This window comes from Palaemon carinicauda, chromosome 3 (assembly GCF_036898095.1).
Source record: "Palaemon carinicauda isolate YSFRI2023 chromosome 3, ASM3689809v2, whole genome shotgun sequence".
In the NCBI taxonomy this organism is placed as follows: domain Eukaryota; kingdom Metazoa; phylum Arthropoda; class Malacostraca; order Decapoda; family Palaemonidae; genus Palaemon; species Palaemon carinicauda.
Genome location: NC_090727.1, coordinates 42,780,859 through 42,808,850, shown reverse-complemented (window position 1 = coordinate 42,808,850; position 27,992 = coordinate 42,780,859). Strand labels below are relative to the sequence as shown.

The following is a 27,992-nucleotide window of genomic DNA, read 5'->3' as shown; positions in this document are numbered from 1 at the left end:
ATGATCTAGAAAGACCAAGAGGAAACTGAAATTTGATTTTAACAACTTGTTAATGAAAATTGAAAGCATGGGCAGCAAATTTATAAGGAAGTAGTCCTAACTCATATTACACTTGCTGGTCTTATTTGGTTATTTATGTTCAATTTCCCCATTTTTCAAAAAATTCTACAGTAATACACAATATAAAAAACAATCCATTTAACAATATAATTCCTGCTAATTATTTTAAAAGGTAATAGTAATCCATTATCAGTCAGTATATTAGTACAATATTTGCAAACTAATTTTCAAGCAACTGAACGAATGATTGCACTTAATATCAAATAATTAACCAATTTCAATTTGAATTTAAACAATTAAAAAAGCTCATAAATGATGAGCTGGACTTGATTTTCCAGTAAAAGTTTGGGCTTAATTCACATTTTTTAATGTAAAGATACATAAAATGAAATATAAAAAATTAAAAGTTAATAGTGTTAATAATTAAATGAGGCTTCCTGAAATAATGATACTGTGATAAACTTGAATTAATTAGGTAACATTGTTATTGTAAAAATCTAAGTTACTTTTATACTGTAACTTCACTAGTTTTACTTTTATCTTCAGTGTTGATTTCTATTGAACCTATTGGATATAAATGGAGTGACCAATGTTACATAACACACCAAAAATCGGTTAATTGAGTATTTCATGCCTACTGTAATTATTAACTCATCAAATACTCCAGAGTGTTTGATAAGCCACTTCATTGGGACTGTTTGGTGGTAATCATTGTCCTCCTTGGAAACTTTGAATTTTTCAATAGTAAATCCCTGATTATTGATTCTCTGACGATCTTCCTCGTTAGTGATTATTTGCCGTTAACTTTTCTATTTTGACCTGGAGACTAAATTTCCTTCTCTTTCGAGGATTCTAGCCTGAAAAATAAATAAAAGATGTTAATTATACAGATGTATCAGTCTAGTTCATAATCTTACTGTGCACCTCCATAGCAGGACTATACTTTTGGTAAAAAATTCTACATGATAAACTACAATGAACATAAAATATTCTAATATAATATTTAGAAAAGTGGAAACCATGAAAATCTATACATGTCCATGACATTTACAATAGCAAATATTACAACCGAAAGTGTTTCTTGTGAAGTGGAAATGTTTTATCTCCAATATCCTAAGAAGGAAATACTTCACTACAATGACCTAATAACTTCCTTCTGGTAATCAACTGACTAACATGAGCTCTATAAATCGTCAATTAATCCCAACAATTTTCTTCAAGAGATACTCATACCTGGTCAAACACTCAAAAAATTTTATATAAAAACTTATGTATAAATTATGAACAAAAATAGGATTTATTGACATTGTTTAGCATACATGAGTATAATGCTATGCAAATTTTTAAATAATGTAGTGTTTTCACTCAAAAAAAAAAAAAAATAATAAAAATATAAAAAAAAGACCTGCAACTTTCCACATTTTTCAATTTTTTTGCATCATTCTTGTAACAGAAATGACATGCTAAATTTCCTTCATATATTATATGGATCCTCCTTAAAGTAACTTTAGCCATCCTATTTACTTTAAGGAAATTTTCTGGTTAACCTTCAATCATATGAACCAGCTTATTATAGCCAGATTCCCCACAAAAACTTATCATCACTCTCTATGACTCAATTACCTAGTCATGACTGGTTCATTTACAAGCTTATTTAACATTAATGTTATTTACCTACTGAGTATGCTTTATCAATGGACTAACCTATCAAACACTATTAAACTAACAACCTGGTTTAACTAGAGTCATATCTTCAACATTACTAAGCAGAATAACAATATTATCTTTTTCCCATGATTAACCAATACCCGGTACCTTAACTCAATGAAAAATATATCCAGGCTTATCCATTCATTACATAATCCTGACTTTACCCAGCATTGACTTGACACTTCTGCCTTGACTGACTTATAATTGTCTTTATCAAATTAGTGATCATCAGCTAACATATACATAATTGTTTTGACCATTATAGTGTGTTTATATAACAATCTTTAGCAAGAGTCAGTATTACACTCACAAATGTGAGTGTTTCTTTGTATGAATCTAAGCCTTGGGCTATATACCTTAATAAAAGTATACATAATTGTTAACAGACTGGGGAGACTACAACTCATTACAGAGTCTTCTCTCTTCAAAAGCTGAACTCCTCTCTACCTTGGAGATGTGAGAGTGGAGTTCTAACTCATAGGAGTATAGCGCTTGAGGACATACAATAGTGTACGGGGATCCAGTGGATGGAGACTTGCACCCCATGCAAAACTAAACACTAATAATAAGTGTAAGACCTCCTATTTCAAATAACCAGGCACCTAGTACATATGCTTGCCGATATTTCTTCCCATAAGAGAGATCCATTGGCACTCTCAGGGAAGCTGGTAACTTCCTGGACCTCCCAAACATCCTACTTATCGTGGTATTTGTAGCATGATTCCAGCAAAAAGGAGGAAGAGGGAAGAAATTACAAAAAAAAAAAATTCATAGAGTCGCACAGGCCAAGGAAAACACGCTTGCGGGGAACGAGAGGAACTCTGAGAGAGTATCCAGGTGTATGTTCTTAGCATCTCCCCAAGATCAGAAAGACTGAAAGAAAGTGGATGGGTGACCGCATTTCCCATCAAACTAATGTAAGTAAAGTGAAGCCTAAGGGTAGACCCCTTTCTGAGGATTCGTTACCGCTGTTGTCATAAGACCATACTTACGAAGGAGACAGCTAACGGTAATGGCATCCAACAAGAAGTCAGCAGAATGACCACACAGCTGTCCCACATCTAGTTATTGGATTTAACTGCAAACCAGTCTCCCTTAACATACCTTGCACACGACAATTAAAAGAATCATCATATAAAAGAAAAAGCAAAAAATGTAAAGCACTTGATAAGGACGCTTGGACTGATTCTATACTCTCCGCTGGTTGAAAATAACATTAGTTCATTGACTGTCGGTTAGGCAGGGTTTGCCCAACGCCCAGCAGTAAATACCATTACCTCAGTAAAGATGTAACAGCTGTATCCAGCTTTGATGAAAGCATATTCCTATTAAAGGATGAAGATTTGAATTTGTATATTATTATCATTACTATTACTTGCTAAGCCACAACCCAGGTTGAAAAAGCAAGATACTATAACCCCAGGGGCTCCAACAAGGAAAATAGCATAGTGAGGAAAGGAAACAAGGGAGTAAGAGAATTAAAATGAAATATTTGAGAACAGTAACTATTACAAATAAATACTTCACAATTTAAGTATAAAGACTTCAACAAAAGAGGAAGAGGAAAAAGATAGAATAGCGTGACAGTGTGTACCCTCAAGCAAGAGGGCTCTACCCCAAGACAGCGGAAGACCATGGTATAGAGGATATGGCACTACCCAAGACTAGAGAACAATGGTTTGAATTTGGCGTGTCTTTCTAGAATAGCTGCTTGCCATAGCTAAAGTGTCTCTTCTACCCTTACCAAGAGGAAATTAGCCACTGAACAATTAGTGCTGAATTTAACCCCTTAGGTGAAGAAGAATTGTTTGGTAATCTTAGTGTTATCAGGTGTATGAGGACAGAGGACAATATGTAAAAAAAATAGGCCAGACTATTTGGTGTATGTAACCAGAGAGAAGGATCTTATGTAGTACAGTTTTACCAATCAAAGGACCAAATAACTCTCTAGCGATAATATCTCAACGGGTAGCTAGTACCCTGGCCAACCTCCTACCTATAAAGAAAAGAAAAATATTATTTATGCATCCACACTACTAGGCTGTGCATGATGGGTAACCATCGTTACCAGAACATGAGGAGTGGCAATGATGTAACAAACGAGAATGTCAAAGGAAAATAGCCATACTGCCAAGGTCGCCTGTTCACAGTTCAGGCAAAGAACATCAACACTAGATTCCAGAAGTAATAAGTTTACCAAATAATAGCAGAGTTCTAGTAGTTTGGTATTATTCGTCATAAACATAAATTTGAAGATAATTTGTATTTTTCCTAATACAAACCTGGTGTTATTTATATATGGATGTACTCTTTCGGCAAAGCTAAAAGGTAGACAAAAAAAATTGTGGTGTGATGGTGGGAGGTGGCAACCCAACCCTACCCAGACACTAGGTAGTGGGTGGCCGGGACAAAATACATTTACCTGTACCTGTAATATATATACACACACATACATACATACATACACACACACATATACATACACACACGCACATAAATACACCCATTCATAGAGAGAGAGAGAGAGAGAGAGAGAGAGAGAGAGAGAGAGAGAGAGAGAGAGAGAGAGAGACTTAATGGGAAACAAGAGATGGCAGGACAACTTATATAAATAACTCCAGGTTTGTATTAGGAAAAATATAAATTATCTTCAAATTTGTCATTTAATCCGACACTAACTAACGTTACGTTATTTATGAATGGATGACTCACCCTTAGGTGGATGGATAAGTCCGACAACTGGCATAGTCATTGAGCTGTGTTTTAGTACAGTATTAGAGTGAAATCGAGGGAAAATCTTGCACCCCCCAAACAAAGTAAGAATGACAGCGGCCTAACCATAAATGGTTCCGAGATTAGACAGGAAACTTACACACAAAAAATAGACTATCAATGCTTACCTCGTGGGGAGCAATGGGGACGTGTACAAGTATATCAATATGACAAATTCGTAGATAATTTATATCTTTCCTAACTATATAAACCTTACCTATTTATTAGGAGTTATACCCTCTGATGGTCCAGCACTTTACTGCAGTAGAGGGTCTTGAGTGTCTCAATGATGGGCTGGGCAATGGCGGTGGGGTAGTTTATCCACCCTGGCAGGCTCAACCATACCGCTAAGGCCAGTTCTGAGAGACCAGACCAAGACTGGACCCCTATAGGCCTTCTTCTTTATTTAAGATAGGCAAAGGCTAGGAGAAGGAAAACTCCAAAATCAAACCAAACAAGACCCCAACGGCGGAGCTTCCCAGCGCCGGTGGAAGAGGGCAATGCCTGTCGGGCAGGCAACAAGGCGGGCCTTGACATAAGAACCCGGCAGCCCGATGCAACCAGCACCGGAGAAGCCGCCTGTCTCATGTGTCTTGAGCCGCGGCAAAAACGGTGTAGGCCAAGTGTGTGTGCGCGGCTGTTGCAAAGCCACGACCACCCAAAACAATATACCCAGCTACTGGCATTCTGTCGTTTCCTCCACCCTTCTTCATCTCTTTCTCACCATCATCATCACCACCACCAAGTCCTGAGGCGACAGCACCGTGGGTGAAGGGGGCAGGTCTGGATAGCTGGAAGCCCTTAGCCCACGACTGCACTCAGGCGGCGAGTCTAAGATTCAGTCGCTCTCTGGTGATGGTGCCGTGACACCAGATTTCGGCAGCTGGACCCGTGACTGGGCTGGCCTATTGAGGACACTGCAGCCCACCCCACATGGGGAGGCCCCTAGAAAAGGTGGGGTAAACATCGGACACGGCAAACCCGTCTGGTCAGCTCACCGCGGGTGGCGGACATCCCACTAATGCGGTCGAAACAAGAAAAAAAAATATTAACCTTAGGTACGTGGAACATCCGCACCCTCCAAGACGTGACGAACACCAACCGCCCGGAATGACGTACAGCCCTCGTCTGCAAGGAGCTAGCCCACTTTAATGTTGATGTGGCGGCTCTTACCGAGACCAGACTACCCGAAGAGGGCAACATCAGGGAAGCTGGAACAGGCTACACCATCTTCTGGAAAGGCAAGGCCCTAGAGGAGCCTCGCATCCACGGTGTCGGCTTCGCCATCCATTCCCAGCTAGTGCAGCAGCTCAACCTCGCTCCCAAGGCCATCAGTGAGCGCCTGATGACTGTCCGCATCCCCATCACGCGGGACAGACACCTCACCCTGATCTCTGTCTATGCCCCGACTATGACCTCAACCGATGATGACAAAGCTGCCTTCTACACCCAGCTCGACCGCACCATCCAGGCAGTGCCCGCCAATGACAAGCTTGTTGTGCTTGGCGACTTTAATGCCCGAGTAGGCAAAGACCATCGCCTGTGCGAGGGAATCATCGACCGCCATGGCATTGGAAATTGCAACGCCAATGGCCAACTCATACTGGGTCTGTGTGCAGGACACCAACTTGTGGTAACCAACACCATCTTCCAGTTACCAAAACGACAAAAGACCACATGGAGACACCCACGATCTAAACACTGGCACACCCTGGACTACGTCCTGACCAGAGCCAGAGACCGAGGAGACGTCCGCATCACCCGATCCATGCCCGGAGCGGACAACTGCTGGACGGACCACAGACTCCTCATCTCCCGACTTTCCGTGACGACCCTACGACCACCCAGAAGGGCACCTGACAGCGTACCACATCAACGCTTTGATTGTAGTAAGCTCCGCAACCCACAGGTGGCACAGAACTACAAGGAGGCCTGCGAACAACACCTCGCAGACCCCGTGGGTCAGGCCACCGTTGAGCACCACTGGACCACCCTCAGAAACGCCATGGCCCGTGCCGTGGAGGAAACACTAGGCTACACCACCAAGAAACGGCAGGATTGGTTTGATGAGAACGATGCTACCATCTCTCTTCTCATTGAAACCAAACGACCAGCACGCCTGACTTTGGAAAACCAACCAACAGCAGCTAACAAATGTGCTCACAAGGTGGCTGAAGCTGGTTGCTAAAGAGGGATCCGTGAAGCCAAGAACACCTGGTGGCAAAGAAAAGCTGCAGAAATACAGAGTTTCGCTGACCAACGTGACCAGTGGGCAGCCTGAAGGACGCGAATGGGGCCATGACTATCACCGACAGCGAGAGCATCCTGGCCAGGTGGAGGTCTCACTTTGAGAACCTCCTCAATGACCAAGCAGACACCCCAGACGATCTCCTGCGAATGACCCCGCAGCATCCCGTCCGTCACTGGATGGCACTACCACCCTCCATCCATGACTTTAACAAGGCCCTGCAGCGCATGAAGCCCGGCAAAGCCCCAGGGCCAGACAACATCCCGTTGGAGCTCCTCACTCACGGTGGCCCCGGTTTGAGGAACCGTTTGATGCTCCTTATAATGAAAATATGGGAGACAAAGACCCTCCCCAGTGACTTCCGCGATGCAAACATCATTACCATCTTCAAGAAGGGAGAGAGAGAGAACTGTAACAACTACCGGGGAATATCACTACTAAGCATCGCGAGTAAGATTTTCGCTCGGATTCTCCTTGACCGCCTCCTTATTCTCGCAGAAGACGTCCTGCCAGAGTCCCAGTGCGGCTTTCGACCTTCCCGCGGGACCATAGACATGATCTTCTGTGCGCGACAACTACAAGAGAAGAGCCTCGAACAACAACAGCCCATAATGTTCATCTTCTGGGATTTGAAAAAGGCCTTCGACAAAGTACCTCGACCTGCCATGTGGGCTGTCCTCAAAAGATATGGCTGCCCACCCGATTTTGTCAAGCTGGTGCGTGCCCTCCATGACGGAATGGTTGGGAGAGAGTGTCACCAGAACTCTCTTTCAGACCCATTCCCCATCAACGGCGGCCTGAAGCAGGGCTGTGTTCTGGCCCCAACGTGTTTCTCGCTATACACCGCATCAATGCTCAACGAGATTCCCCCAGACACACCCTCAGTCGACCTACGTTTCCGCATGGATGGAGGCGCTTTCAACCTCGCCAGACTCCGCGCCAGAACCAAGACCACCTTGTGTGCAGTGCGAGAACTGCAGTATGCCGACGACAATGCCACCCCAGGTCAGACGGCAGAGGACCTGCAGTCGTTAGCTGATGCATACAACTCTGCCTACGAACGTTTTGGGATGCAAGTCAACACAGATAAAATCAAGACCCTCGTCCAACATCCACCAGGACTCATGCTCCCAAACTTCAATACCACAGTGAATGACCAACCGTTAGAACAGGTGGACCAGTTCTCCTACCTAGGGAGCATCCTAACATCAGCTCCCACAAGCAAAAAGGACGTGGAGAACAGGATCAGGGCAGCCCACTCCGCCTTTGGCCGACTCAACTGCCGCGTATTTAACAACCACGCACTGAAAATGACCACCAGAATAATGGTGTTCAGGGCAGTAGTCCTCTCCACGCTCCTGTATGCATGTGAAACATGGACGCTATACAGAAACGATATTAAAAACCTTGAACGCTTCCAACAAATGAAACTGAGGCAGATCTTGAAAATCCCCTGGGAGAGCCACACCACCAACATTGAAGTCTTAGAACGTGCCTCGCTGACCAGCGTGGAGGCCACCATCATCCACCACCGCCTCCGCTGGATAGGACACGTGTATAGGATGGATCCATCTAGGCTCCCAAAGAAAATATTCTACGGAGAACTGACCCAGGGCACCAGAACACGAGGAGCCCCGAAAATGCGCTATAAAGATCAACAAAAGCGCACCCTGGCTCTAACTGACATCGATCCTTCCTCATGGGAAGAAACAGCCAGGGACAGGAAAACCTGGAGGAGTACAGTACACCATGGCACCGAGGACTTCGAGGAGAGGAGGAGACAAAATGAGGCAGCTAGGAGGAGAAGAAGGAGCGATTAGAACAGCCCCGCCCACCACCTACCCTCCCTTGTGAACACTCTCCGCGACTCTTCCACCAAAGACTAGGACTTAACAGCCACATTAGACACAAGCACCCACCCCATAGATAGGAGGCTGATGGCTAACGACAGAACCCAATACTCGGACACGAGTGGACGACGACGATACTTTCAGCACCGCCGAAAGTATAACCCCTAATAAACAGCATGGTTTGTATTCCAGTTACGGAACAAATAAACTATACCAGTTTCACAAGGGAAATGGTTATTACCTGCAGAGGTTGAAGCCAGCTTGCAGAGGAACCCATGGTGCTGTAACCCAAAAGAGGGGAAAATAAAGAAAGGAAAAAGCCAGATATACTTTCATTCATACTAGACTTAACCTGGGTAACCAATGACTTCAACTAACTTCTACTTGTCCAAGGAGCCCGAGGTGTCTTAAACCACTTGTTGTGCAGCCACCACAGGACAGATAGAAAGTGTATCGAGGCGTCTGTGGGTCACTTTTTGTAGATCATGGGTAAAGTGAAAGTCGTTTGAAGCTTCCATACACACAGAATAACCAGAGTAACCTCAGCCCTCAACCCTCTGCTACTTGTCCAAAGAGCTCAAGGTGTTTTAGACAACTTCATGTGAGGACACCACAGGACCAATGGAGAACGTATCTATGTTCCTGTGGGTTACATCGTGCAGGTAGGGGGCAGTGAAGGTCGTCTGACGCTTTGACACTCCAGTTTGCAATACGTTGACATCATGAGCTCTGTCCTTTTTTTTTGGGGGGGGGGGGAGGTTGCCATGGGGGTCAGGCTAGAGGGCAAAGTCAATGATCTTGCGAATCCAGTGAGAAATTGCATTTCTTGTGACGCTCCTCCAACGCTCGATGAGAGGGAGATCAATGATTCGACGATCAGCGCGCTGGCGAATAGCACATTGTTGAGCTGCAAGCTGGAGAACGGGGTGCTGTGGCGAATGGCGAGTTGTGGGCTGATGACCAAGTGATCGAAGTGTCGACGATCAGGGGAACAGAGTCCGCTAGCAGGGCACCAGACGATTCCTCACACACCACCAGGTTGACAACGGCCAACGGATCTACCTCAGGCGGAGACGAACACTGCAACTCTACATCTCTCTGAAGCAACTACAGCAGCAGCACCTTGGAAGGCGGACCAGGCAAACCTAGTAACAGCTACACCTGTAAAAAAGGAGAGATAAGGATTCACTCTGGAGGCTGGGCTGTTTCACTTGGGGAAGTAAAAAAAAAAAAAAAAAAGTCTCGAGGACCGAGGTTGTCAAGGGGTTAAAGGGCATGCGCTGCTACTCTATGGTCTCCGGAGAAAGCCAAAGTCTCTTGAGGACCGAGGTTGTCTAGGGGTTAAAATGGCATGCGCTGCTACTTTAAGGTCTCGGGAGGAAACCGTTCAAGCAGAAGCTTTGAAAGGTCAGGAAGCAGAAGAAAAGGGTTTAGGTTTCCTTCGCTTAGAAGTAACCTTTGAAGGAGAACAATCCCGTATGGACCTCTTCTTTCGCCGTTGCCCAGACCTTTCTCACCGGAAGGCAGACTACTCCTGACACTCAATACACTTGTTATTTTCATCACACCACTGACCACGCAAACCAGAAATACGGTAAGGATCAGTATCCTCAGCGGACATATAAATATCGCAGGAGAGGCCCTTGGGACCAGGGCAGGTATGCATGGCCAGCAGAAGAAGCAAACACACAAACTGAAAAAAAAAAAAATGAAAAAAGCCATATGAATGGCAGTCCAAATGGTGAAGAGGGAGAGCAGCAACAACTTTTCTCTATCTATGCCAAAAACAAAGTGAAGTATAGTCACAGGTGTGTGAGTGAGAGGGGTAGCTACTAACCCCTACCCACCTGCTAACTAGCAGTATGGGTGGTTAACCCCCCCTAAATTCTAATAGCTCGTCCTTTCAGCTTCGTCAAAAGTAACACCCCTATAAAAAGCGTTAGTTTGGTTTCTAGTTACAGAACAAACTTTAATTTACTAATAAAGAAAAGGTATATAAAAGAAAAAAAAACAGAGAGAGAGAGAGAGAGAGAGAGAGAGAGAGAGAGAGAGAGAGAGAGAGACCACTTGAAGTATGACATGACAAATTCATAGATAATTTGTATTTTCCCTACCAATACAAACCTTAGCTATTTAATAGGGGTATTGTTCTCAACGTAGATGAAATGACGAGCCATTAAAATTTAACGAGGGTTAACTACCCATACTGCTAATTAGCAGGGGTAGAGGAGGGTAGCTTGCTACCGGCCACCCTCACACATCTGTGATTGAGCTCACTTTCCTTGGAGGTAAGACTGCAAGGGGGATAGGGCGGGGGGGGGGGGGGGGAAGTTTGTTTAAATAGCTAAGGTTTTTACAGTTAGGAAAAATACAATTATTCTACGAATTTGCCATTTGGTCCATAACTGGAATACAAACTGCGCTATTTAATAGGGGTTACTCACCCATTAGGTGGGGTGGAGGTCCCACCCAATGTGGCTTTTGGCTTTGCCCGAGGGCTCCTTATCTGAGTATGTTAGTACTCAAAAATAAGGAGACCCTGCCCTCGCTAAAACCTTGCTACGCAAGGTCAGCGGCCTACACAAGCTGTGCGTTGGGGTATATAGAAGTGTGACTGTCCAGGTAAAGTTTTTCAGAGTTCTTTAGAAGGAAAAATTGTAACTAGGACTTTTCCAAGGTATGGGGAGACAGTGTTAGTTTTAATGCTAGGTACACAAGGGAACACGGTTTATCTGCAGTGGTTTGAGGTCAGCTGTGCAGAGAACCCAGGATGCTGCTTTCCGCAAGAGAGGGGAGAATGAAGAAAAGAATAAGAGCCAGTAAAACCATTTCATTCACGCAGACTAAAACCGGATAACAATGCCCTCAACCTTCTGTTACTTGTCCAATAAGGAGCTTGAGGTTTTAAACCAGCTGTTGTGCAGCCACCACAGGACCGATAGAGAATGTATCGAGTCTCCGGTGGGTCACTTCTTGCAGGTAGTGGGATGTGAATGTGGTCTGACGATTCCACACCCCAGCTTGAAGAACCTGTGTCACTGAGAAGTTTCTCTTGAATCCCAGGGACGTAGCTACGCCCTTGACATCATGACATGAAAGAGGAAGGTCTGGATTCAATGCATGGTCTATAACCTTGTAAATCCATGCTGACATGGTGTTCTTAGTGACCCTCCTCTTGGTCCTTCCTGTGATGACGAATGGTGCAGGCACACGGGGACGGGCTGCGGCTGTTCTTTTAAGATACAGCCTCAAACTCCTCACTGGGCATTGTGAGAGATGGTCTGGGTCACTGTTACAGTACGTAGACTAGAAATCCGGAAGGCGTCGAATCGTGGATCTGCTACTCCCAAAACTAGCAGGAACACCGTCTTTCAAGTCAGGTGGCGATCGGTTGCCTAGCGTAATGGTTCATAGGGAGGTCTCTTAAGATACCCGAGAACTTGTACCACGTTCCATGGGGGAGGTCTCACTTCTGACCGAAGACATTAAGTTCATAACTCCGTATGAGTAAGGAAAGTTCTAGCGATGAAGAAATGTCCATTCCTTTTAGTCTAAAGCAAGGCTTAAGGCTGAGGAACTAAGCTATTGCTGGAATAGTGGCATCAAGAGTAGAGAAACCCCCTTCCACGACACCAAACACAGACCACTTTCCACTTTGTCTGGTAGACTGCTGCTGATGACTTACGCAGGTATCCAGACATCCTAGTCGCAACTTGTTGCAAAAATCCTCTCTCAGAGAGGAGATGCTGGTTAGTCTCCAGGCGTGAAGTCGTAGCGAAGCTACAGCTTTGTGGAATTAGTTGGCATGTGGTTGTTTGAGTAGATTGTGTCGTGGAGGGAGTTCTCTTGGGGGCTCCGTTAGAAGGTACATAAGGTCTGGAAACCCTTCAGCGTGATGCCATAGCGGAGCTATGAGGGACATTGAAAGATTGACCGATGTTCTGGTCTTGCTGAGTACCTTCCTCATCAGACAGAAAGGGGGAAAGGCGAAACGATGTCGTCCCACCGTTGTTGTAATGCATCATGCCAGACAGCCTTGGGGTCTGGGACTGGGGAATAATACAGCGGGAGCCTGAGGTTCAGGGCCGTTGCAAAGAGGTCCACAAAGTCAGGACTTTGTTGGCTACTAGATGATCCAAAGACCACTTGGTACTCACTATCTGAGATGCTCTGCTCAGGTTGCTGGCGAGCACATTCCTTTTGCCCGGAACGAAGCGTGCCGATAATGTTATCGAGTTGATTTCGGCCCATCTCAGTATCTCTACTGCTAGATGGAATAGATGCTGCGAAAAAGTACTGCTTTGCTTGTTGATGAAAGCCACTACTGTGGTGTTGACGCTCAACACCACCACTGAGTGGCCCGCCAGGAACTGTTGAAGGGCCAGAAAGACGGCCTTCATCTCTAAGAGATTTACGTGGAGGTACTCTTCTGACTCTGACCAGAGGACTGAGATCGTGTGGTGCAGCACGTGGCCCCCCCCCCCCCATCCCCAACCTTTTTTTGAAGCGTCTGAAAACAGCATCAAATCTGAGGGGAAGACGAGAAGATCCACTCCCTTTCGTTCGTTCTCTTCTGCCACCCACCACTCGAGGTCATCCGTCAGTTCCGCTGATCCCATGGGGATCAGGATGTCCAGGGAACCGCGAGTCTGATTCCACCGGGACTTGAGTTGCCACTGCAGGGATCTCATCCTGAGGCGACTATTGGGAACTATGACGAGTTAGTAATGAAAGGTGACCGATGAGACGTAACCACGTTTGGGCTGGAAATTCTTATCGTCTGAGAAAAGGTCTTACGACCTTTCTCAGCCTTGTTATCCTGTCGTCTGATAGGAAGGCTTTTTGGAGAGTGGTGTCTATAATCATGCCTAGGTATACCAGTCTCTGCGTAGGAAGCATGGACAACTTCTCGAGATTTACCATTATTCCCAGATCCTGGCTAAGTTTGAGAAGTTTGTCTCGGTGTTGAAGAAGGGTTGACACAGAGTCTGCTAGGATTAGCCAGTCGTCCAGACTGATGCCAATCCTCTGTGCCCAAGATGACACTAGGGCAAACAATGGTAAAAACTTGAGGTGCTGAGGAAAGACCGAGGCACACCTTGAACTGGTACTTTCTGTTGTCTAGGCTGAATCTTAAGTACTTCCTTGAAGACGGATAGACTGGGATCTGGAAGTACGCGTCCTTAGGTCCAGTGTACACATGAAGTCTTGAGGTCTTACCGATAGTCTGCCCGTGTCTGCCGTCTCCATGCTAAACGGAGTTTGTTTGACAAACTTGTTCCAGAGCTGAGAGGTCGATGACTGGTCTCCATCCTCCAGACGCCTTTCTTACAAGAAAGAGTCGACTGAAGAAGGCTGGGGACCCATCGAGGACCTCTTGGAGAGCGCCCTTCTTCAACAGGGTCTGGATTTCTGCCCGAAGGGCCTCCCCCCTTGCAGATTCCATGGCAAGGAAGTCTATTGACACTGGATTCCTGGTCAGGGGAGGGAGAGATGTTATGAATGGGACACGATATCCTAGACGAATCACGGAGATTGTCCAGGAATCGGCCCCAAGTTGCTTCCACCTGTCTGAGCAACTTTGTAGGCATCCCCCTACTGGTGGAAACTGAGGGGGAGTGCCTATCCTACCGTTTGCAGCCTCGGCTGCTCCCTTTAGGATTCTTTCCTCCCCAGGACGACTTTATGTCTTTCCTGTCCTTGACATGAAAGGGCTTATTAGACACTGATGTCTTCGCTGCTGGTTTCGTCATCGCGGTCTTGGTAGGACGGGACTGCTGAGGTGCTGGACATTTATAGGGCTTGGATGTTAAAGTCCAATGGAGGATGGAGTCTCGGTGAGACTTCCTCCACATCTCAGCAGCAAGTTCCACATCCTTAGGCTCAAACAGGTGGGGGCCCCTTCTACAGAGAAATGCCTAAGCCTATTTGTCTTGACGCAGGACACCTGTTGGTGGAACCTCTCAGACACTGCATCTCGATGTTTCAAGATTGTGTTTGCCCATAAGTTCGAAACTTAGTGGTCAAGAAACTCGATTGTGAGAGTGCCTGAGAGGAGAAAGGTCTCCATTACCTTCCTGGTACACTCCTTGGAGAAATCCTCGAATCATACCAGGTTTCCCGAGGAGTCAAAAGACTAATGTCGGGGCCTGAGTGTTGTGTCCCTCCTGATCTCTGAGGGGAACTCTCCACATGAAGGAGGTTTCCTCCAAAGTTGGGATGGAGGAGTGCCTCTCCTCACGCGGTTCCCTTGGTGAAGGATTGTCTTCATCAGACAGGAAGGGAGAGTATCCCTGGGGAGATAATGGAGGGACTAGCCTTGATGGTCATCACGGAGTTAGCTTTACCCTCGGGGAAGTGACCGCGTCGGAAACCCCTCTTTTCCTCTTCAAAAGGGTAGAGTAAGCCATGGTTCCATGTCGTGAGTCCAGAGCTATAGGCTGCTCTGACAAGCGGTCGGACAGGACAGGCTTGAATGCCTGTGTTACAGCTCTGACTAGGGCATTGAACTAAGGTTGCTGACTGACTGATGCACTGTCAGACAGATCCCCTGCAAAGAAAAAGGGACCGAAGGTTCCCTATGAGTACAGTAGTCACCGTAATAGGTGGGTCTGCCTTAGAAGGCAGTTAAGGGATCCTGAACCCCTCTGCCGGTGCCTGTTTTGCCTCTCCCGCAGGACACGCTGGAATGCGTTTGCGGGGAAGGGAATGAAGCGATGGTGACCTTGCCGGGTGTAGTTCCTGCGCCCGTGCCTGTTGGTGCGCGGGAGAATATTGGCGCTCGCACGCGCAGGAAAATATTGGCGCGCGCCAGAGGTGTGCAGGCAAGTGGTGGCACGTGCGCACAGGTGAGTGCAGATGTCCAGGAGAGCGCTGGATTGAGCGTGTTGTTTTACCTGCAGAGCTGCAGTGTGTTGGCGCGCAGGAACTCGTTGACGTGCAGGCGAGTACTGGCGCGCAGGAGCCTGCTGGTGTGGTGGAGAGAATTGGCGCGCAGGAGATCGTGGGGGCACGGGAAAGCGCAAGCGCGCAATAGTGCACTGACGCGAGGCCGACCCTGAGTGTGTGAGCGCAGGGTGTGCAGATGAACGTGGCTGCAGGGTGTGCAGATGAACGTGGCTGCAGGAGAGCGTTGGCGCGCAGGTGCATGTTGCTGCCGTCTATGAGGGCGAGCAGGTGAAGGGGCGTGACGAAGTGCTGTAGAGTGCCGACGCGCAGTCTGGCGAGCTGCTGGTGAGCGCTGATGTCTTGTAGGTTGGGCAGCTGCAGGGCGATGGCTTGCAGCTGCACACTTTGGTAGAGCCTTAAGAGGTTATTACGATAATGGAAGGTCGGCTGGTCTGAAGGGTGGATGGTCAGGAACTGCAATGTGCCCTTTGTAAGGGCTAGCATCCACCGATAGGGATCGCGAACGATCAGCAGAGAGGTCACAGGACTAGTAGCAGGAGCAATGACGATCGATGGTCGAAGGTCAGATGACTGCCGCAGAGGATCCTCTACAGGGGAAGGCTGCGACGACGATGAACCAAAGAGGCGCCTTTTCACCGATGGTGAAGGGAGACCTCTAAGGCGAAGTGGAGGGCGAGCTTTCCGACGAAGGGGCCCCCATCAGCAAGCTGACCGTGAGCCGCAGCAATCCTCCGAAGAAGAGTCTCTATGAGTGAACTCCCCTGAGGGGGAGAAACACTTGCAGGAGAGACAGACGGACAGTTTCCCCCTTGAAGGATGTTCAGGAACGGGGGAAAATAAGTCTGCAGCAACCGCTAGAAAGTCTGGAGGGGCAGAGGAGTTGGTTGATACCACGTGACACCTCTGACACTAGAACGTCGACGAGGGTCAGAGGCTATACCTCTGATGGCGATGATGACTGCTGAACAGAAGCACCCATGCGGATGAACTGCAGCAAAGCTTCCTTGGAGGGCGGACCCATAAGCCCCAAGAAAGTCCAAATCTGCAAAAGAGGGGTTAGTGACAAGGCCTCATCCGGGGGGACAGGTGGGGCCGCTTCGCTAGGGGAAGCAATACCATCTCTCAAGAACCGGGGTTGGCCGACATTAACTCTGTCTACGCTACTACTCGACAGTCTCTCGTAAAAGGCCGAACGAGTAAGAGTTTCAGAGGAGGGTCAGGAGACGGAAGAAGAGGCCTTGGGTTTTCCCCCTCCAAAGGAGAAATATCCCGCTTGGACTTCTTCCTCTGTCGCCCAAATCTCTCCCACTGGGAGGAAGACCACTCCCTACACTCATTACACTTATTTACGCAATCACACTATTGACCTCAGCATACAGGACAAAGGGTGTGAGGATCAGTCTCCACCGCCGACATAAACATCCCACAAGGGAGGCCGGAGAGTCTAGGGCAGGTGCGCATGGTCGCAGAAGTCAACTTCACAAACACACTATGAGAAAAGAAAAAGCAAAAGTCATTAATGGTTGCCAATATACAGCAAGGATGAAGAGAGGCAATGTTCGTTCACAATCCGAGCCAAAAGCAAAGTGGGCTCAATCACAGGTGTGTGAGGGGGGGGAGGGGGGGGGGCACAACAGCAAGCTACCTCCCCTAAACCCCCTAACTAGCAGTATGGGTAGTTAACCTTCGTTAAATCTTGATGGCTCGTCATTTTAGCTACGCCGAAAGTAATACCCCTATCAAATAGCGTGGTTTGTATTTCATTTACGGAACAAATACAATTATAGGAAATTATAATACTTTAATAGTGACCTAAGAGAATGTGTACACAGCATATTAATGTACTACTTGCCAAAACCGAGGAGCAATATGTTTACTGTATTTGATAATTAAGTGTGCCAAAGCTGAGCAAAGACCATTTGAAGACTAAAATAAAAATTGAAGCACTATTAAATGAAGCATTTATGAACATGCAGGGTCACCTTTTCAATTGATGGGATGAGTATATCAATAAAGAAAAAACATTCTCAACTTTTTTGCGGCATCATATATAGCCACGATCTACTGTATTTTGAAATTAAGTAATTAATTTTATTTTGCTATCAAATTTGAAGTTACTTAGAAGTAATTTTCTTAAATACTTAGTTCAATTATAATTCCTTATTTCTGCATACTGTATATAAAAGTATAAAACCTATTCTGTGTACCTTCAAGTTCAGCCTAAGCATCTTACAGCATAAAGGTTCCTGGGGCTTCAACTTCATGAGGTTCACAGCCAAAATTAACACAGACTAATCATCTCTAACGGACCTCCTCCATCTCCCACCAGAGGGTGCAGGCCCTTGATCCTGGCAGGGGCTTGTCCCATATCAGAAGCACCTGTTACAATGGGCTTATGCATCAGGTAACCTCAGACATATACATTACTATTACAAAAAGAAAAAAAAAATATTTCCTTGTTATAAATTTCTGTGCACTTCCACTGATCAGAAGCGTGTGCACACTCAACAAAACAAGCGATAACAACAACCCAAGGTAAAAGTCCAACAGTTATGGTGACAAATATACAGAACATATTGGAAAAACATTCCTTAACCAAGTAACCAAAGACAAAAGTGGCTTAACTTAGGCAGGTATGAGGCTCATCCTCACCTACCTATTGATACTACCACAGCTCTTTGTTAATGATTTAATGGCTATTCCATCTTGTACCCAAGTCACCTCTTTTTTCATACAACAATAGGTACCATAAATGTTAATGCAGGGTAAAATTATTTCCCAGTGAAACCACCATTACTTCAGGTTAGAGTGGGACAATGTAATACTCATTCAACATTATCTGGGTGGCTGTTATGAGTATTATATGCGTCCAATGCAAAAATAATAATGTACTTTATTTTTTAAAAGACAAAACACCAAGTGGAACTCACCTTTAGAAAAATCATGTCATCTTCCTCATTTAATATATTTTACTCATCTTAATGGTTCCCTTATTAAAAATTTGTTCCCCACTTCTTTCCGTTAGTAACATTAGCATCAGAGAGGATCCTCTATCTGAAAACAAAAATAGGCTAATTTTTAACAAGTGTCTTTTGAAACTATTGATATATGCATTCAAATCAAAATAATGTTTCAAAATATTTATTTTTGCATGTACTTTTCATGCTTAACCCTGTTATGTTTAATATAATGCACACAATGCTATTTAAATTCTTGGTGCTTTTCTGCACATTTGCTATAAAAAATGGATTAGTGCTGGCTATTTTGGCATTTTCCTCTATGATTAATGGGGCATAACTAAAAAATCGCTCTGATCGACTGAATTGTGAACCCTACTAAGTTCATTTTTTACTTTTACGAGACCAATAATGAGTAACTGCACATGCATTTTCCAAACTCAATTATGCTAGCTGTTCTGTTTTTAGTATGACAATCATTACGTAGCTTTTTTAACCAATTGAAAGCTTCCAAATATTTATGAACACTGGAAGTTCCCAAATGTTGTTCTACTACATAACTTTCATCCCACCCTCCACTTCAGTTTCAGCACAACTACCATCACAAGGAGTCCGCAAAAGGGGAAGTACAATTTATTTTGAAATTCAGTGTAATTTCATCTATAATGATAATTGATCACGTTGAAAACGCTCTCCATTCAGTACAAAGCTTTTGTTGCTAATCTGAAAGTAAAAAAATATCCACAAAGTAATGACCTACATGTTTGGCATGTCATCGATGTACCGCTCACCAGAACAGAGTAGAGAAATTGTGTGTCTCTGCGAGTAAAGCGAGCTACAGCAAAGCAAAAGCCATCTAAAGGATGTGACAGGAATTACAGTAAAGTATAGATAATTTTGATACTTTCATTTCAAGTCACCTACAAGAACCATATATTTTTCCACCTAATTATCTTGTGTTTATCTATGCCTTTCTGACCATGATCGTTTCAGCAAGATACTTGTATTTCCCCACCTAAAACAGTGGTTTCCCAATGGAATCCCCCAGAATTGTTTTTATGAGGGTTGGTCATCCTCATTAAGTGGAGTCTTCATCTCCTGTAACTTCACCTTTTCTTAATGATATATCACTTTGTGAACTTTAAATAGAGATGATATACAAGACAGATACTGTACCTTAATTAAATGGCATTATAAATAGATTGTATACCCACTAAAGCACTTACTACACACATGACAGCCAGTGAGTAAATGAAGAGAACATTACTCTTTTTTTTTGCAACAAGCACATCCTACAAACATATCAGCCATTAAGCGAACTCCATAGGCTCTAAAGAATGGTTTTTGGTTCTAAAGGTCAATTAGTAAATATGTCGAAGAATAAAATATTCCTAAACCCATATGACAATAGTTTAAGCACGATTATTCACCACTGATTTTCAAACCAGCGACAAAATTGAGAGCAGTTACTTGCACGTGTTGCTTAGATAACTGCTTGAACTGTTTCGAACAAATTGTTTTGGCGCAGTTGATAGAGTTAGAATATACCTTCATAATTTAATAATACCTACAGTAGTGTATATCTTGTTGGGATATGACTATAATCATCATTATTATTACTATCCAAGCTACAACCCTAGTTAGAAAAGCAAGATGCTATAAGCCCAAGGGCTCCAACAGGGTACAGTAGCCCTGTAAGGAAAGGAAATAAGGTCTAACAGGGTACAGTAGCCCTGTAAGGAAAGGAAATAAGGTCTAACAGGGTACAGTAGCCCTGTAAGGAAAGGAAATAAGGTTCCACAGGGTACAGTAGCCCTGTAAGGAAAGGAAATAAGGAAATAAACAATAAGAAAAAATTAACAAAATATTTCAATAATGGCAACATCATCAAAAGAGATGTCATATCAGTATATCAACTATAAAATGACTTATGACAGCCTGTTCAACACAAAACTTGCTGCAAGTTTGAACTTTTGAAGTTCTACTTATTCAGCTACCCAATAAATTTGATTCTACCTAGAGTATTTTAAATTAAATTAGGTGGGGGTGTTTGTCTGGCTAAGTAAAGATCCCACATCCTAGATTAGGTTAGGTTAAGGTTAGTACAAATTCCTGTAATCTACATAATTGGTTAAGGTAGGGAAAGGCAGTAAATGTTATATAAACATACAAGGCTGCCCCTTTTTTGCTTTATATATGGGGCATTATGTAGTAATGCTTTGCCAGAATTGCCTTAAATTATATGTTTAGATCATAAATTTGACGGTATACAATGTTGTAGGCTGGCTTATGTAGTCATGTCAAGCTGCACCCACCAAATGATTCAATTTACATTTTCTTAGGTCTTTCTCGGTAGGAGAGTTCAAGACCTGGTGTCTATGAATGATAGCCCTATTGTTCTCTGCATAAACACACTAATTTTTTCCAGTTTTCATGTAGAGATTACAATGAAATTTATGGCGTTTTCCCTTTCCCGACTAGTGCTCTGCATTCTACGTGGTCTACCCATCATATAATCTGACTTCCCATGGAGGATCTTCGATAATCTGGGAGTTTTGATCCACACAAGCTTTACTGGATGATTTAGGCCTACCTAAAATATGTCAGGCTTATTTTACTTTTTTTCAAGGATCTATTACACTAAACAAGACATCTGTAAAATAAACAAACCTGGGACAATAGGGGATACACAATCAACCAAGAAACAAGAATTCCCAAATTTGAAAATATAGCACACTATATATATATGACTACCTGCTGTATATAACTTTAAAAAATCCTAGTTTTACCTATTTCTAATAATTGGAAAAAGGAAAATATGTCAAGATCATTTCAACAGTCTATGCTATTTAATTCTATAGATCTATAACTTGAACAATAATATAGAGCTAGCCTTTCAATATGTTTTAATATCATAAGAACCTTATACTTAACCAAAATTTGGTCCAAATACACTAGTCCAGTATCCCAGCAGTCACAATTTAGTTACTTAATTCCAAATGAAAATATAATTTCACCTGAATTGGTAAAACAAATTAGGGATCATTTAAGAAAGAGGCTACTAAATTTGGTAAAATATAGAACAGTACAATAAACAGTTTTATAAAAGATGACTAATCAATGTATTTTCGGGTGTTTTAAAAATTTTTTTATGACTTCTGGTAGAAACCTATAGTTGATGAATTATGGTGGGTCAACTACCGTATATAAGTGAAAAGCTATGGCTTTGCAGCTAGGTACCTATCTTCATTAGTTACATTCAAAACACCTTATATATAACGTGTACTGTACTATTAATCAGTTTTCATTACGGTATCTGGTTTTTTTTATAACTGGTTGAAAAAGTTTAAGCAGGGTAATTTAAATAACTCAATTAGACAAGTACACTATATTTCAAGCCGTTTCTAACGTAACTAATGACATTATCTAGAGCCAAGTCATGGATTTTCAGTTATGGTAATCGACCCATCGAAAACTATTGATTACTGCCAGGAATCTTTATCAAAAACATTCAAAACACCATCAAAGGCATTAAAACCATTCTTATTTTCTACAAGGCATTTATCGCATGGATCTTTATCTTTACTCTTCATTTTGAGTAAAACTATAGAGTAGTGCAATAAACTGTTTGTGAAAAATAAGATTGGTTTTATAAGGATTTAATGGTATTTAGAAAGTTAGTGATAATGATTCTTGGCGGAAATTCAGTTTCTGAGTAATGGTAGATCGACTACCATAACTGAAAACCTAAGGCTTTACGCTAGGAAGTGTCACCAATTACTTAAAAAAAAAAACACCTTAATCTTTAGTGTACTTGCCTAATTGTGTAGGTATCTAAATCAACTTTTATAATTTTTGTTTCCGTCCGTCATAAAAACCTAGCTATCGTAATAAAAAAATGTGATGTAAATCAAACCCGAATAGGCCTAATAGTAATGAAATAATGTCAAAACACTGGAGCTTTTGTTTGTCAGGACTTTCGGACACAAAGACAAAAAAAGGGTTTTTCATATCATTTCTAAAGAGTCGTTATAGCAGTGTTCATTGTATTACAAATATTTCCTAACTTAACTAAGCTAAGTATTTATCGCTTGCCATTAAGCATTACCTCATTGCTCCTATGTTCTGGCAGGCGGCATGTTTTGCTATGCGTGTTAGCCCCCTGGGATAGTATTTCGGCGTTATCAATTATACAAACTTAAAGGGGACGAGTACACACTTGACAAAGGGTAGAGTTGTAGCTTCACCCTCTTGCATGTTAAAACATAGACTTGGCTTCCTTTTGCAATGACCAGAATAACCATATCAAACATTTTTACCAGTTTTATTAATAATATGATCAATAAGAGCTATGATTATGGTAAATGTGTAGGAGAGCTCCGCGCTCGATTTAAAAGTTTCTAAAAGTAGAAAACGAAAGAAAACTGTAAATTAGAGCTACAGTTACCTTGAAACTGTGAGATAATCCTCCTACAACCACCTAACTCTTACACAGAAAATGTAAGCATAAACCTACTACTACAATTATGGGGGACCCCAGTGGGAAGCGGGGTTTTTGGGTGGGGGGAGGAGGAGAAAAGTGATTTTTCGGGGCACTACCGAACCTAATACAACTACCTACCCTACCCTGGGGGCCATGTACCCCTACCTAGGCCTACCGGGGGGGGGGGGGGGGGGGGGGGGGGCGGCCCTCCGCCCCCCCTGCGACCCCCCCTTAAGGCCACAGTAATTTTCAGGGCACCACCGAACCTAAGACACCCACCTAACCTAGCCTATGGGGCCCTGTACCCCTACCTAGGCCTACCGGGGGGGCTCCGCCCCCCTTGCGACCCCCCCTTAAGGCCACATTGAGTTTCAGTTCAAACGAGACAAATTCAAATGAAAACGCCTTTTGCAAAAAAAGGAACACAAACTTCAAATTAGTCTCAATCTAACTTACCTTTGAAACAAGACACGAAAAAATTGCACCTCCTCTTCCTTTTCCCACGAGTAACCACACTACGATCACACCGGAATGCTAATTTGTTGTAATCTATACGGCACACATTTTCACAATTAGGGCACTTTTTCTCTGCCAAAATCAAACCATGACGTTGAGCAAATGCAATTAGCAAATCAACTTTCCCTGAATAATGTACACAAAAATCCCCATAAGAAATAAAGCAATTGTCACAAGTGACACAGTCGGAACGGGATGAAGGTCCTGCTAACTGCTCCATACTTCACGGCAAAATGAGCTTTTCAGTTTGAAGGGAGATCCGAGACGTGCAAAAATATTCCTCCGCGGAACTTCACGTAAACTGTGGTAACTGGTGGAAAAATAGCAGGGATAAGTAAAGTAATAAGTGTCAGCATTGGCTAGATTTGTAAAAACCGCCATGATTGGTTTTCAAACAGTGTGACATCAAGAAAACACCTGTTATTGGTTAGAATAGCATTGAGAACTAGTCTGCCATACTCAGTAAGGTGGTGAAACAGCTCATTTTAGCCAAGACATCACACAGTAAACAAAAACAAAAACTTAGAAAAAATCCAAGTGAAACATAACTATACACACGAATATCTTCGTTAGGTAATTTTGTATATTATTACATCGTGTGACTACGCACAAGAAATATATGATTTCCTAGAGCAAATAACGAGATTTAACCGATTTTGATGACCATTTCAATCGCAAACAAACAGATCAACCAATTCGGTTAGTTATAAGTTGACGTATTGGTTGATGTTATTACGGATGAAATGAATGAGAAAACCAGTTAAATCACGATATCTACTATAGGAAATCATATATTTCCTGTACGAAATCACACAATGAAATACAATACAAATGAACCATATAAATATTAACACTGTGGACATATATACTGAGTTAAAATATATAAACAACAGATGTCGGGGACGATAACATTAGCAACGTTACCAATGGTTGACAGAACTACCAACGATGACGAATGGTACACAGTGTTACCAACGGCACGATGTCATTACTAGAGGTAGAAATAAATTTTTCCATACGTAAACTAAATAATACTACCATAAAACTATTACACAATAAATAAAGAGTACCAAAAGGCCACAGAACCTAACAAACCCACCTAACCTTGCCTAGAAGTACCCCGGTCACAAAACACATATAATAAGAATGGGGGAATGACTTACCTTGATACACAGTACTACCAACGGAGACGAATGGTACACAGAACTACCAACGACACGATGGCATTACTAGAGCTAGAACTGCTAAATATCTCCTCAGATATATTCAATAATTTCTCCATATAAGTGGTACGAAATATACAAAAAGTACAGAAAGGCCACAGAACCTAACAAACCCACCTAACCTTGCCTAGAAGTACCCCGGTCACAAAACACGAATAATGACTATTGAGGAATGACTTACTTTTATGAAGGAAACGTACATAATATTATCTTCCATGGGGGTAGCCGACTTTGGTCCAAAAAAGTACCTTTATAGGACGTAACAGTATACCCACAACGACGTTTCTTCTTAGTTTTACGGATGGTGGTTACAGTAGAGCAATAAAACCCGTGAATGTCTGCCCTATAAGATAAAAGCGCACGACACTTGGGGCAGTTTAAACGATGAGGAATAACATTGTGAGGTTTAAGAAAATGATCAACATAACCTGAATTATCACCAAAATCACCATGGAATTGAGCCACTGCTTTTAGATACGGAATGCTGCAACCGGTACAAGTTTCTATAATATGTTCCATCTCAAAATACGGGAAAAAAAACGCACTAGTAACGAAGGACGAGTAACTAGGTCAAAGGTTAAAACAGGAAAGGCAGGGGAACAATGGGTCGGAAAACAGCGCATACAGAGATAAAGGAAGGGGGGGGGGTAGGGAGATATCTGAATAGGCCTAGAGTGATGGTTGGTTAAGGGAAAAACAACGAACAAAAGAGAAAACATGAATGAACTAAATACGGAAACTAGACGAAAGAAAAGTTTTATAAGACACAGAGGAGAGAAAAGGAACTAACCAACAAAAATAATTACAAACAATATAGGAAGATAAAATGGAATGAACGTTAAATAATAGTGAATGGGAAAATAAAATGAGGAGATCATACCGAGAATTAACTGGATAAAAAAACTAGTCCAGGGTAAGTATTTATGTGAAACCGGGAAGTGATAAAGAAATAACCCAACAAATAAAACCAATATAGGAAGGTAAAATGGAATGAATGATAAATAATATTGAATGGGAATAAAAAATGAAAAAATAACACTAATAAAAAGAGTAAAAGGGGGAGTGGAAACTCCTGCGCAGGGGGCGGGGGGATATATGCGCAGATCGGAAACTGATGAAACGAACGTATGTACAAATGGGAAAGGAAATAACAAAACAAATAAACCCAATATAGGAAGGTAAAATGGAATGTATGATAAATTATATTGAATGGGAATATAAAATGAGAAAATAATACGGTAATAAAGAGTAATAATGGAGAGAAACGAAGGACGGAAGGTGGGGCGAACGAACAAACGAACAAATGGGTGCTAATGTTAGCATGAAACGCTAACATTTGATCTACATCAAGTATGGAATTCTAACATTTAATCTACATCAGGCGTTGGCAGCACTGGTTACTGTATTACTACAAGAAATAACCTTTGAAACGGCTCCTCCCAAATATATCCAGGTATACTGATTTGTCTTTTCCTACGGTTATAATAAATACCAGAAAGAAATGTATAGAGAAGAAAAGGACTGAATTACGGTTATATATCGATTCCCCAGTATGTTTTCCCCACCCAAAACCCCGAGTTCCCACTGGGGGTCCCCCATTATCGGCGGATATAGATGTATATATATTTCTGTAACTATTCATTTGCGACGGGAACGAGTGTTATTTTCGAAGGGAGCGTAATTTTTCCTATAAGAAAAAGTAGTTGGAATACTAGGATACATTGAGATGTAATAATATACAATGAAACCCTTCGTTAAATAGAAGCTGCTCATATATTGACTATTATATAAGCGTTCTATATGATATAATAGTGAATTGTAGGTGTTTAAATTCTTCAAGATCTTCCGCGGAGCTCTCCTACACATTTACCATGATTATATTTCATACTCCAATACTGAAAATAACAATTAGAATATAAAATGATGGCCCTTTAGTCTGTTCGAAAGTGGTAGGCACAACCTACCACTTTTCTGAAATACCAGGTGGAAGGAGACTCCTATGGTGCTATGACAAAAGGAGCAAAACATTTTTTTTTTCTATTAAAATCTGTAACTTCGTTAACAGAGGTTTCCTCCAATAAGATTCGGAATTCAAAGTGGTGTCTTTGCAAAGATCTATTCAATTATGCGATTTTCAATGCCCTAACTAATATTGTACTATTCTATAATTGAACCGGATCCTCATGAGGCAGATTTAAAAGACTAAAGGAGCAAAAGAGGAATTTATTAAAATCTGTAACTCCGTTAATATTTGTTTCCGCCCGTAGTATATGCGAATTAAAATATTTGCAAAGATTTAATCAATTGAGCGTGTCCCAATCTCCTAACAAATATTGCAATGTTCTTTACATAAACTCTTTAAATTGATGCCATTGGTAAAACGTCTTGGCCAATGACTGCCGGCTTACAGTAGGCTTACTAACACTGCTTACTACATAACTATTCATTTATCATTTCAAAATAACTCAAAAGATACTTTAAAACACATGGTTTGGTGTTTAAATTAACGGTACTAACCTTAGGAAAAAAATGTGGAACGTTTAATTACCGAAAATGTCGGAAACATGACGTGACTATGAGTTTCTTCTTTCGTTCCAGGCCACAACGAGTGTAATAATAACAAACGGGACCAGAGTCTGGCGGAAAAATACATTTGACAGGATTATCAAAAGTTGGGAATTTTTTCTTATTTTATCATTACTTAACCATGTTTTTTCTTTTGAATTCTATTATATAAAGATAAAACAAATTACCTTAAGGCAGACTTAATTCCGATAGTTTAGGATCAGAAATTCAGAATGTAGAAATATCAAGAACTACTTTTCTGACTTTTCTCCTCCCAGACTTTCGGATTTTATGGAAACAAATGCATGGACAGTGACACGCCCATGAAGAATGCATATAAGTGATACATTCATTATGCTCTTGTATATATATATATATATATATATATATATATATATATATATATATATATATATATATATATATATATATATATATATATATATATATGTATATATATGTGTGTGTGTGTGTGTGTTCTTGAAATTTCAATGAAAAATTATAGCAAATATCCATATTCTAATTATCCCCAGTCTTCAAAACAAATGAATGGAACAGAACAGACTTCATAACTGCTTCATGTAACCTTGATTAATGAAAATCCATTTTCTTCTAGAAAATATAAAGAGCTTACATGATTATTTCATTTCCTACGGACTGCAGTTATCTTTGAGGTTGAAGATATTGAAGATGGAAACT

General features: G+C 42.4%; 2 long non-coding RNA genes across 4 annotated transcripts in view; both read right to left on the bottom strand.

Annotated features, from left to right (window-relative positions):
• LOC137638257 (uncharacterized) overlaps positions 1-27,992 on the bottom strand; it is a 346,783-nt gene that overhangs the window by 114,240 nt on the left and 204,551 nt on the right. The window lies entirely within an intron of this gene.
• On the bottom strand, positions 67-27,496 carry LOC137638252 (uncharacterized). 3 transcript variants are annotated; one of them, XR_011043959.1, is made up of 5 exons: positions 27,482-27,496; positions 27,246-27,364; positions 18,480-18,603; positions 17,757-17,975; positions 67-917 (listed from the first exon to the last, which is right to left on the bottom strand). It is a non-coding gene; the product is annotated as an uncharacterized lncRNA (long non-coding RNA). The 3 variants fall into 3 exon arrangements; XR_011043958.1 differs by having other exon boundaries at positions 17,757-17,928; XR_011043957.1 differs by lacking the exon at positions 17,757-17,975.